The following is a 12085-nucleotide window of genomic DNA, read 5'->3' on the forward strand; positions in this document are numbered from 1 at the left end:
GGCGGGGCTGGGCTCCGCTGCAGAGCTCCCACGAGCTGCCCGGACGCCCACCAGCAGCTCTGCTGGCACGCGGTTCATCCTACGCACGGATCAGCCTTAAACACGCTACCAATCTGGGAGACTTTGAGCAGGAATTCCTCATTTTTAAATCACTTAATTTCAGAGAATTAAAAAGGAACTTCCATTGATTTAAAAGAAGAGGGAAGGAATGTGAAGTGTAATTAATATTGCAGCTGAAAGCTGGCAGTGGCTCCTCCCAGGCTGGAGAGGCAAGGCTGGCAGGAGGGGGGAAGGAGGAGGTGTGTCAGAGCTTTCCGGGTGAAGCCATGGGTTCATACTTTTGCATCTTAGAATCACAGAATCATTACGGTTGGAAAAGACCTCTAAGATCGAGTCCGACCGTCAACCCATCATCACCATGCCTACTGTCTTGATAGAAGAAAGCTTGTAAATCTTCTTACCTCTAAAGACCGCTCACCCTTGCAGTCACCGATGGCACGAGGAGCAGCCTGGTGGCTTCTCCCTGCGGCGCTGGCCACATCACAGAATCACAGAATCACAGAATAGTAGGGGCTGGAAGGGACCTCTGTGGGTCATCTAGTCCAACCCTCCTGCCAAAGCAGGGTCACCCAGAGCAGGCTGCACAGGACCTTGTCCAGGCGGGTCTTGAATGTCTCCAGAGAAGGAGACTCCACAACCTCCCTGGGCAGCCTGGGCCAGGGCTCCGTCACCCTCAGAGGGAAGAAGTTCTTCCTCATGTTCAGACGGAACTTCCTGTGCCTCAGTTTGTGCCCATTGCCCCTTGTCCTGTCGCTGGGCACTACTGAAAAGAGTTTGGCCCCATCCTCCTGACACCCACCCTGCAGATATTTGTAGGCATCGTCAGCACGGCGGTTGGTAACCCCGGGCATGGGATCGGCGATGGCAGCAGCCAGGGCTATTGCTGCCCAGGTTAGCATGTGTCCCAGCAAAAGCACACAGCCCCTCCTAGGATACTCTGCTGGGGCTGGGGAACTCTGCTAACAAGGCACCGCTGCAAAACCTCCTCCAAAATGGCACAAATTTTCAAAGGCAAGAAAGAAATAGACATAAAAGTGGATAAAGTTAAAAAAAAAAGATAAAAATTCAGATTTCATACACCGCTGTGATTTTGGTTGGCCGTACCTGACTGTTAACTCCTCAGCTCCTAGAGACTGATTCTCCAAGGCAGAATATTTGTCTCTCCCAGGAAGAACAACCCATGTGAACTGAATCAGTAACTGAATTTTTTAATTCCTCATGTTTTCCAGGGTAAAACCAACATTTTCTTCCATGTTCTTATAGTCTTTCTATAGGACTGCTGAAAACGGGGAATTAGTAGGAATATAATCAGGACCTGTCAAGGTATTTATGCAACTAACACTTCTTTAATTAGCTGGATTTAAGCACAGAGAGGTCTAACTTCACAGTTAAGTGGCATGTTTATTAGCAAAGAAAAAAAAAAATCCTGTTATTCTTGTGCCTTCTCCTACGTGTGGTTCCAGCACTCTACATACAGAGATTTGAGATACATGTTATATTTAGGTAAGCTTCAACATATAAATTATTGCCCTTACTAGAACTAGGGCAACATTTTAAAATTTAACTAAAAGTGTTTGTTTGCATAAAAACCTGCTCTAACTTTTGTGAAGTTCTGTGCTTTGTACATGTACGTTCTGCGGATGCCTTAGTCAGTGAGTTTCCTTATGGATATTTGAAGAAACAAATCCCCGAGGTGTATTTTTAGGAATACGTTTCAGAGCACGTACTGAAACTACATTGCAAGACCAACAATGCAACAACTAATCCGAAGCATGGAACAACCAGCCTGTGCCACAAAATAATTCAACACAGTATTTAGTCAAAGACGCAGTCATAGGAAACCCTGACGCGTTCACAGACAGGAGATACCCCGTGCACTCGACCTAACCTGCGCTGAGCCGTAGGGTGACCGGTGCGACTGAACTCTCCTCCCCACCCCAGTACAAACCTACAGCCAAAGAGAGTAGTAAATTCTCGTTAAAAACCAAGATCTTCCTTATCTCATCGGGAATATGACACAGTCCTACATCTGCTAGAAAGAAATCTTGGGGTTTCTGAAGTACGTGGACTGGCTGACCTAAGGCGATGATGTTCCTTTCAGGTTTAACTTAGTTTTAGGAGAATTACTCGGAGTGTTGGTGGTATGTATGAAACTGAAAAGCCTTTTGAGTTCAGAACAAAGTATTTTAGAATTCTTGCCTTTTGAGTTCAGAACAAAGTATTTTAGAATCCTTGCCAGAAATATTTTACTACTTTTAAGATAATAATCTGAAATCAACGCACACGTGCTTAACAACTGTAAGCAAAAATTGACGATTAGAAGAATGAAAAGCTAAAGTTACAATGCAACGTTAGCAAAATCCGCTAACATGAAGCACAGCTTCCTCTGTCATTTCCAGGCTATAAAAATGATCTGAAGAAACGTGGCTCAGGAGACCAGTTTTAAGGCTTCCTGTCCTCTCACTCCCTCGGATGGTTCTGATCACCCAGCTATTATATTCTCCTACTTACGTGCAGCAACTGCACCTTCCTCACAGTAAATGGTGTTCAATCAATCTGATTTACGTCGCTTACAGAAAGCGAGGGAGTGCCCAAACAGTGGTCTCGCAGCTCTGATTGATGCAGTCGTTGCTTCTTTGGTGATGAGACGTCAGAAACCCCTCTGCAGGGAGTGGGGAGGTGGGCAGGGCCAGCAGCCAGCCCGGCGCAGGAGCCCCGGCCGGGCACCGGCACCCCAAGGAGCTCAGCCTGCCTACCCCCACCTCAGCAAGCGCAAACTGCATTTCATGAGGCCTTTGGCAGCTGAAGGGTTTTTTTTTCTTCTTCTTCTTCTTCTTCTTCTTCTTCTTCTTTCTTGTGCTTCTTTGAGCACCCAGCAGACCGAAAGGCGGGAATGATTAACTTTGAAATGGGAAGGGGAAAGAAAGAAAAGAAGAAAACCAAATCTTTCAGTAGTTTTTGAGCAAGCCTTTGCAGGTAAGACATAATCACACAGAATGGTAGGGGTTGGAAGGGACCTCTGTGGGTCACCCAGTCCAACCCCCTGCCCAAGCAGGGTCACCCAGAGCAGGCTGCACAGGACCTTGTCCAAACGGGGCTTGAATATCTCCAGAGAAGGAGACTCCACAGCCTCCCTGGGCAGCCTGGGCCAGGGCTCCGTCACCCTCAGAGGGAAGAAGTTCTTCCTCGGGTTCAGCTGGAGCTTCCTCTGCTCCAGTTTGTGCCCGTTGCCCCTTGTCCTGTCACTGGGCACCACTGGAAAGAGTCTGGCCCCATCCTCCTGACCCCCACCCTGCAGATATTTAGAGGCATTTCTAAGGTCCCCTCGCAGCCTTCTCTTCTCCAGGCTGAACAAGCCCAGCTCCCTCAGCCTCTCCTCGTAGGAGAGATGTTCCAGTCCCCTCCTCATCCTCGTAGCCCTCCGCTGGACTCTCTCCAGTAGCTCCTCATCTTTCTTGAACTGGGGAGCCCATCACTGGACACAGTACTCCAGATGGGGCCTCACCAGGGCAGAGTAGAGGGGGAGGAGAACCTCCCTCGTCCTGCTGGCCACACTCCTCGTAATGCACGCCAGGATGCCATTGGCCTTCTTGGCAGCCAGGGCACGCTGCTGGCTCATGGTCAACCTGTCGTCCACCAGGACACCCAGCTCCCTCTCTGCAGAGCTGCTCTCCAGCAGGTCCACCCCAAGCCTGTACTGATGCAAATAATGTCCAGAAAAGATCAGCCAGGAAAGCCTGGGATCCAATCACTTTAAATCAATGACTTCTAGAATTCTTTTAAACATTTTTATCAATAACAACCTAGGGAGGAGGTAGCAAATTACCACTGCTGAGGCTCAGCGATGGCCCCGATGCTGAAGCGCAGGCGCTGAGGCTGAGGACAGGACCGTGCTGCAGACAGCCCAGGAGCATGGACCACGCGCAGCCCGCGGCACTGCGCCCGGCGACACGCCGCACGTGTTTTAATGACAATCAATGGCGGCACCGACACCATGGAACGTCTCTGATGAAGAAAACAAGCCCAGAGGTTGGCCAAGTTCCTGCTACGGGGCTGCGTAAGGACAGGGGGTCTGGAAATGAAAAAGAAGAGAAACTGTAGAATAAAAGCAGGACTTCTACCGTCTGGTGCTGTGTTCCGAGCACGGTTCACACAGCTGACTCGGTTAAAACATTTGCAACAAAAAGCCTCCATACATCCCCCACCTTCATCAGATTTGCTATTAATAGTATCTGAGGCTACACTTTGACTTCCAAACATTTCAGGCCCAAATAATAGAAAATTTCCAATTAAAAATTATAATCTCCTGTCAGAAAGAGAACAGTAAGCACAGTGAATAATTTAAAAGCTTTGGGGGATATAAAGACTTATTATATTTCCCAACAAGCCAGAAGCTTTGATTAATGGTTAAAAATAGAAAATAAGGATGAGATTAAGTTGTAAAAGTTCCCCCCAAATAATCATTTTTATACTATTAATATGGTTTGAAATATTTTCATTGTATGAAGCAACCTGCCTGTCTCATTTTTTCCTATTAAGGTAGATTGATCATAATTCCCCCCTGCTCGCTGCAGGGGGGGTTGGACTAGATGACCTCTAGGGGTCCCTTCCGACCCAAAACTTTCTATGATTCTATGATTCTAATTCATTTTTGATCAAACTAATTTGAAATTAATTTCCAAATTCAGGACAAAAATTGCCAAACCAGCAGGGTTTTGTAATATAATAACTGCATTTCAAAATCTTAAAAAATAGACAGTTTTCTGCTCATAAAAATCTCTTCTTGCAGATTCAGCCTTACGAAATGGCCCACCACGGCACTGCACCCCGCACCGAGCCGAAGCGCACCGGCACCGAGGGCACCGTGCAGACGCTCATGGAGTTGCTGCCCACAGCACAGAGAACGTACCCATGGATGGCAACCGCGTGACTTACTAATGAAAGGCAAATCGGCAAAACCAGAATCAGGGCCCATCATTTAACCTAGTACGTGGCCAAAGGCATCTTTATAAATTGTCAGTCCCCTTGTTAGAGTTTCCACTCTGCGGTCTGCTCGCGTGCTGTCAGCTCTGCAGTATTTCTCAAAGCAAAGCTACGCCTGAGCCCTTCAGTGCGACTTCTCCTTAGCAATGCTCTGTTTATATCAAGTCTCGTTATTCAGCAACGCCTTTGGCCAAACACGAAAGCTTTGTAAGCTGCAGCTCACTTGCCAGGGCTCCACCTGCATTGGGACTGCTGGATCAGTGCCGCTCAGCAGCGCAGAGTGGCATGGAGCACACAGCAGCACAGCTTCGAGTCCATGAGCAGCACAACACTACAATCCCAGCCCAGCAGGAAGCAGACCCCGCGCCCGTTGGGATATGTCTACCCTACGCCTGGGTCAGTGGGACATTCCGTGTCTAAGCTGTCGCTCACCCGCCAGTGGTCCTCCATGGCGGGCGGCAGGGACAGCACCTCCTGTTTCAGAACCACCGAACCTCGCAGCTCTTGCAGTCCAGGCTGGAGGAATGTCACAGTCCACATGAACACCTTGCCTAAAGCAAGCCAGCATTCTCCCACCATCACGCCGGCCTTTCACAGCAGCCTTTCCATGTACATATCCACTGGCATCGCTTCTACCAAGCTCTGTGAACCTCTAAGCTGGCACCTCTTTGTTTTGAGGTTATTTTAAGTTGTGAGCATCTTCTCACTCCTCCTCTCCCAGCGGCTGGGTGACCCCCGGCACGCTGTGCCAGTCCCCTCTCTCTGCTCGCTGCCTGAGCTGCCAATGCTCCCCAGCCAAGACGAACCCCCCAGCACGATGCTCCTGGGGAGACGTCCCAGTGACCGCCTGCACAGCTCCGTTGCACGCTGGGCATCCCCAGGTACCTCAGTGCAACTTTCAACATAGTTTATGGCACTACCTCGTTTTCCTTCCATGGGTGTAACGGTCATCTTAAAAAAATTCCTTTAGTTAGCGACAGAGGAGAACCTTCCACCTCACCACAGCCTGAATTAACAGATGCTTAAAGAACGGCTGTCTCTGGAAGAAGGGTTACAGAGTGAGGGTTCGCAAGAAAAATGTCCTGCTTTATGGGAAAGCAAAGTCCATGCTTAGGTGCCTTTTAATTACAACAGCCAAAAAACAAAAGGCATACCTGAAAGAGAGGATGTCCGCAGCTCTTCCAGTTTGGGGAGCGATGCTACAAGTATAGCACTTTCATTTTTACAGTATTTTCTACACATATTTTTCATTAGTGTTGGCTAGATGCCAGTTCCCAAGGATTTGCAGTTTTGCAATAATTGGATATGTGATTCTGGAAGCGATACGGCTTAAAATTCATAGGCCTTGCCTAAACACATACATACATAGATTGTGCTATCTAGTTGGGTTTAATCAAATGAGATTATACTGCTATTCACTAAGAAAATTGTGTGTGTTATCTTACCGTAGCATGTAGTTTTGTTGCAATGCCATACTTAAACAACAGCATTCAAGAAATGGAGAAAACTTAATGGAGCTGAACTTGCACATCAGAAGATAAAATGAGAGCCTTTGTTAGAGTCCCAGCAGGCATCACACTTTCTCCTAGCCAGGTTCCCTTCCCTCTCTTCTCCTTGCTGGCTTTCCTCTCTGCTCGGCTGTGGCACTGTTAAGCTGCTGAGGAGGTCCATGCCAAGCAGACAACTGGTCAGTGTTGGCCCAGCGGCTCGCAGCCCGGGAGCTGAAAGCTACCGCAGGTAGGACCGCTGCAGGATGAATGCTCCAATGCTGCGTGGACCTCGCCTGTCCGGCACGCCGCTCTCGGGAAGCTGAGGAGCACTATCCCTTCTCCAAAGTCCTATGGCTGTGGTGGGCAGGGTGAGTCAGACAGGTAGGAACAAGCATCCCTGCTCCGTGAAGCTCCAAATCTTTTGAGATTCATCTAGCGTTAGTCATCTTTTATTCATAAAAGTAAAAAAATGTATTGCATCGCCTCTGAAGTATCTCTGCCCTCTCCCCCGGATCCCTGTGAGGGCAGGCACTGCTGCGCCTGCCATCTGCACCACGGTTCGGTTGACCACTGACCGCGGCGTCAGCCACAGCCCCTCCGGTTCTGGTTGTCTCTCACCTGCCCCACCGAGTGATTTGCCCCCACTGCAAAACTGCCATGGGGAAGCCGCGGGCTGTGGGAACATCCCTGCCCCCTCTGTCCCCGCAGCCCAAACCGGGCTGATCTCGGAGCCAAGACCTGCGGTTCAGGAAGGCACAGCCCCCCGAACAGAGCCGGCGACAAGCCCCTGCCCGGTGGGGGTGTCAGGAGGATGGGGCCAAGCGCTTTCCAGTGGTTCCCAGTGACAGGACAAGGGGCAATGGGGACAAACTGAAGCAGAGGAAGTTCCGTCTTAACATGAGGAAGAACTTCTTCCCTCTGAGGGTGACGGAGCCCTGGCCCAGGCTGCCCAGGGAGGTTGTGGAGTCTCCTTCTCTGGAGATATTCAAGACCCGCCTGGACAAGGTCCTGTGCAGCCTGCTGTAGGTGACCCTGCTTCGGCAGGGGGGTTGGACTGGATAACCCACAGAGGTCCCTTCCAACCCCTACTATTCTGTGATTCTGTCCCAGGTTCCACCCCTGCTCACGCCGAAGCTCTGCTCACCCCTCAGCCCCGCAGAGCACAGCCGACCACTTACCAGAAGAAGTTACGGCAAAGTCCCACTTTATTCCGCCGGTAACTTCTCGGTCTTTTAAATGCAGAGCAGTGTTTAACGCTCGCCCTGTGTTTTCCTTCCCTCTCGTTCCCCATGAACAGGGTGACGAGTGACACGGAGCCGCCCCGAGCTGGGAGACTCGCTTGTTTTCTGCCTTTCAAGAGCTTTGTTTTCATGAACCCACACTTGGCAGAAAGATTCCGGTTTCGACATTCAGAACACACTCGTAAGAGCTGCAAGGTGTTTTTTGTGATTAATCTTTGTATACTCTAATAGGTGAAGTTTGCTTCATCATGCCTGGCTCTTGTACGTCCCTCGTTATCCCCGGTGTCACCGTGGTGCTGCCTGGTGGTCTACAAACCACGGCGTTCAGTCCTTGAGCAAAGATCCGGAGGTCACATGGAAAATCGCTTCCCACTTGGCCGTACATTTGTTTTTCCAGCTGCTGCCGGGGGGGCTGTGCTGGGGGGGGGCTGTGCTGGGGGGCTGCTCCTCTGCACGGAGATGGGTCTCAGCAATGGGGCCCACGCTCGTAATTAGTCGTCACGCTCAGCTGTCAACCGCCACACGACAAAACGGATCGCTTTTTCCAACCGTGACGTTCCAGTGCTAAGGGCAGAGGCTTCGCTGGGGTTGAGCCGGTCTCGTGCCAGGCTGGGCTGTCCCTCTGCCCGCCCAGCGGCAGTCCCTGACCCACAGCGTGGAGGACCAAAGCCTGCCCAGAACCAGAGCAATTCCCCGTTGCTTAATAACAAACGCCGCAGCAATCTGCTTCCGCCTGAGGAAGGTTATACTCTTCCTCACAATCAGATTATGATGCAGTTAATTTTTCACTGCCTGAGCTGCTTAGCATCTGAAATTTATATTCACATATTCAAAGTCTTTATGGGCAAGAAAGCTTTTCTAAGCCCTCCCCCGGCCTCGGGAATTGTGTTTCTCTGTGCAGCAGCAAATAAGAATATTTGGGATGCATTTTTCACGCAGCAGCAAATAAGAATATTTGGGATGCATTTTTCACACAGCAGCAAATAAGAATATTTAGGACGCATTTTTCACACAAAGGTCCCTATAAAGGTGTGCTCAGGCCCCGTGGGTTTCAGCGGCAGAGCCTTTACCGGCGAGGAAGGGGAGAGGAGGGAGCCAGGCTTCCCCTGTCCCCACGCTGGCACATGCAGCCGTCAGGGACTCTGCCAGCCCTGCCTTTCCTGAAGGTCTGAGGGACCTCAGCTGATACTCAGAATCTTGTTTGTGTGCACAGCACATCTTCAGGAGTCAGTTATGGTGCCCATCCCTCAGCCACTGCCTACACGCTCATATTCCTTCTCCGTGACCCACTCAAAGCTGAAGATGGGCTCTCGGGGCTGCGGCAGGGTGGGAAGCGGGGGCTCCATCCCGGGGACGTGCGGAGGACCACTCATCGGTCTGCTGTCAGAGGACATTGCTCAGAAAAGCTGCTAACACAGCCTGTTTTCTGCTCAAGCGAGCAAAATATCCTCGCAGGAGAAGTTTGTTAGCTTGAAAATAGCAAATTCTTATGCATGATGTAATTCAGTTGAAGCTCCACCGAGCTGAAACTGCGTGACCTTTTGATCTTTTTGCAAATAAATGAACAGCCCCAAGGAAGCTTCAAAGTGCTGCACCCTCGGTGGAGGACAGGGCGCCTGGAGGAGCTGACGAAGTAAAGCTTTGGGTTTTTTTCATTTTAAGGGACCGAGACTTGGGAAAAATATAGGTCGTATTATGTGTTTTAAATATTGATCAAAAAAAAATCCAAAACATATTTGTACAAAGGTTCACAGAGGCATTATCTTCGCAAAAGCTGCCCACCCTGGCACTGCCACTGGGGCTTGCTCAGCTGGCTCCCGAGACTTGCTCCGCTGCCACCCAGCATGCTGTTTCTGCAAAATGAGGAGGAGGTATTTAAAGCCTCCAGAGGGAGAGACGCCCGGATGGACGGGCTTTGAGAAGTCATTAAGGTAAGGTATAGAAGGCTGGAGGTATTTTGAAGCAAACGGCACCCGAGTGGCGTGGTCACCAAAGGAGCTGTCGGCGCGGTGACGGAGAGGCCGGGGGGTTTTCAGGTGGGGTAACTACAGCAGCGGCACACGCTGACCTGCGCTGCGAATTGGCCATAACTGGTGGGATATGTCCCAAAATGCAAGTCTCCTTCATTCCACAAGGCAGGCAAGTGGTGTGAGCTTCGTTCAGCAATTAATCAAGACATGAGGGGATGATTCCTTTTCGCCCTCACAGCCGCTTTCACAAGCCATCTAACAAGGCGTAATTCTGCCTTCAGAGTGATGATGTGAGAGGACCTCCCTTCTCCTCAGAGGATTTCTTTGAAGAAGCAGCTGTTGCACAAGTGCTCCTGCCTCTCCTCCAGACCTGCCGGGGCGGAGGAGAGTTTTGTAGACTTATTGAGATTAAACTTGCGGTGCCTTTTCATCAAGTTTCCCATTTACCTCCAAAAGGTGCTAAAATTTGGGTAGTGCAAAGATTCTTCCTAAATCAAAATCGGGGCTCTGATTTTCAGTCATTAGCAGGGGTCAAGCTGTTTGAAACCCAGTGGTTCCCACCATCTGCTATGAAACTCAGAAAATTACAGAGCTGTGAAATAATATTAATAACCTAATTATTTAAGAGGTAAACTGGAGAAAGACAGCTATGCATAAAACCACGACCGGGGGAAACCAGACCTCCAGCACCCAGTAGGCCAAGCGAGAAGATAACGAAGCAGCACCCACACAGCTTTCTGCCTTTGGCTGCCAAAGGGGAAAGAGGGCAGGGTTTGCCCTGGCAACGCGACTCGGCAAAACCCCAGCGCTGCCGTTATCGAGACCGGGTGAAGGAGTGATCTCGCAAAGGAGATGAATTCCCTCCCCAGAAATTTCTCCAGGCTGGGTCAAACCAGGGATGGCTCTTACCTCAGAGACAGTGGGGTCCATCCCTGCCAGAACATCACAGCTCTTGGAAAAACCACGTGGGTCTGCTCCCCTGGCGCCAAGCAGCCTCCCACCCGCCGGCCGGGTGCACCCTGCGAGCACCGCTGCGATCCCACCTCCGAGCTCCTGCAGACACCTCAGGAGATCCTTCGGGATCCTTCGCTGCAGGGCTATGTTCCATCGTCGGGGTCACCCCACAGGACATCAGGGAGAGAAATATTGAAGCTGCTTGGCTTTGGCAGGATCTTTTTCTTGTTTTATCTCCCAGCAAGACCCAGAGCTGGGGAGGGAGAAAACTGAAAGCTCCCACTGGAGCTGGGTCAGGCTCTGCCTTTCCCAGGAGAGGATTTAGCCTTTACACTTCCAGTGTGGATTAGTGTTTCCATGGTAATTATTTGATTTTTTTTTTTAGCTGTATTTAATATATAAAGAAAACATAATATATAAAGAAAATAAGTACTTTCAATAAAATATCTCTCAGGACTGCAGCACTGTGCTGTGCTCACCAACTGCAATTCTGCTGGGAACTGGGGCGTGGGGGGAGTTCCTACCTCAGTGATGCACTTATAAGACAAAAAAATGAACAAAATCTAGTGCCAGTAAGAGAATACAGGTTCTTCATAAAATTAACACTCCTTTCCAGTCAGCTTTTTATTCTTCTGAGTTTGCGTGCTGCTGTAAACCACACGCGCTCCTTCCTTGCAGCGTGCCCAACGCTAATTATCGGTGAAAGAAATGGGAATACTTGTGGCAGGCAAGTGTATGAGATCACCCTCTTCTGATATTGTTATTCATAGCAACACATAAATGTGCTTTCCAGACATGTGGAGGCATTTCATGGTTTTTCACAGGCTCCCAGGACCCTGCTGCTCCCCACAGCAGGGCTGGAGACGGGGTGGAGACTGCCCCAAGTGCCCCATCCCCGCGAGCGGCTGCTGCTCGGCGCCCGGTCCTGCTCTGCAGCACCCGCACCTGCATTGCCCTGCTCTTGGTTACTACCACAGAAACACAGATTTCTCTTTCTGCACAGAGCAGCGTGTGTAAAGCCTGTGCATAAGAGGTATGGGTGTACAACACAAAGGTAAGCAAAAGTTTTTACAGAAATTTTCTGTTCTTATAGAAACGCACACTTCCTCTCCCTCTTGAACCCTTTTGTCCATCCTTTCTACTCCTTCCCCCAGACATGAAAGGCTTAAACAAACAGTCAATCCCAGCAGCTGGATGGCAGGACTGACAACTCCAGTAAATCCCATTTTTCCCTTATTTAATACAGCAGGCTGAAGTTTAAGGTAAACAATTCAGAGAACAGCACACAAAAGCTGAGAGCAAGTGAAACAACACGAGTTACAGATCTGTTTGAGCAATTCCGAATAAACTGTCCTTTTAACAATACTTGGAGAACTGTCAATACAAC

Source organism: Opisthocomus hoazin, chromosome 6 (assembly GCF_030867145.1).
Source record: "Opisthocomus hoazin isolate bOpiHoa1 chromosome 6, bOpiHoa1.hap1, whole genome shotgun sequence".
Taxonomy (NCBI): Eukaryota; Metazoa; Chordata; class Aves; order Opisthocomiformes; family Opisthocomidae; genus Opisthocomus; species Opisthocomus hoazin.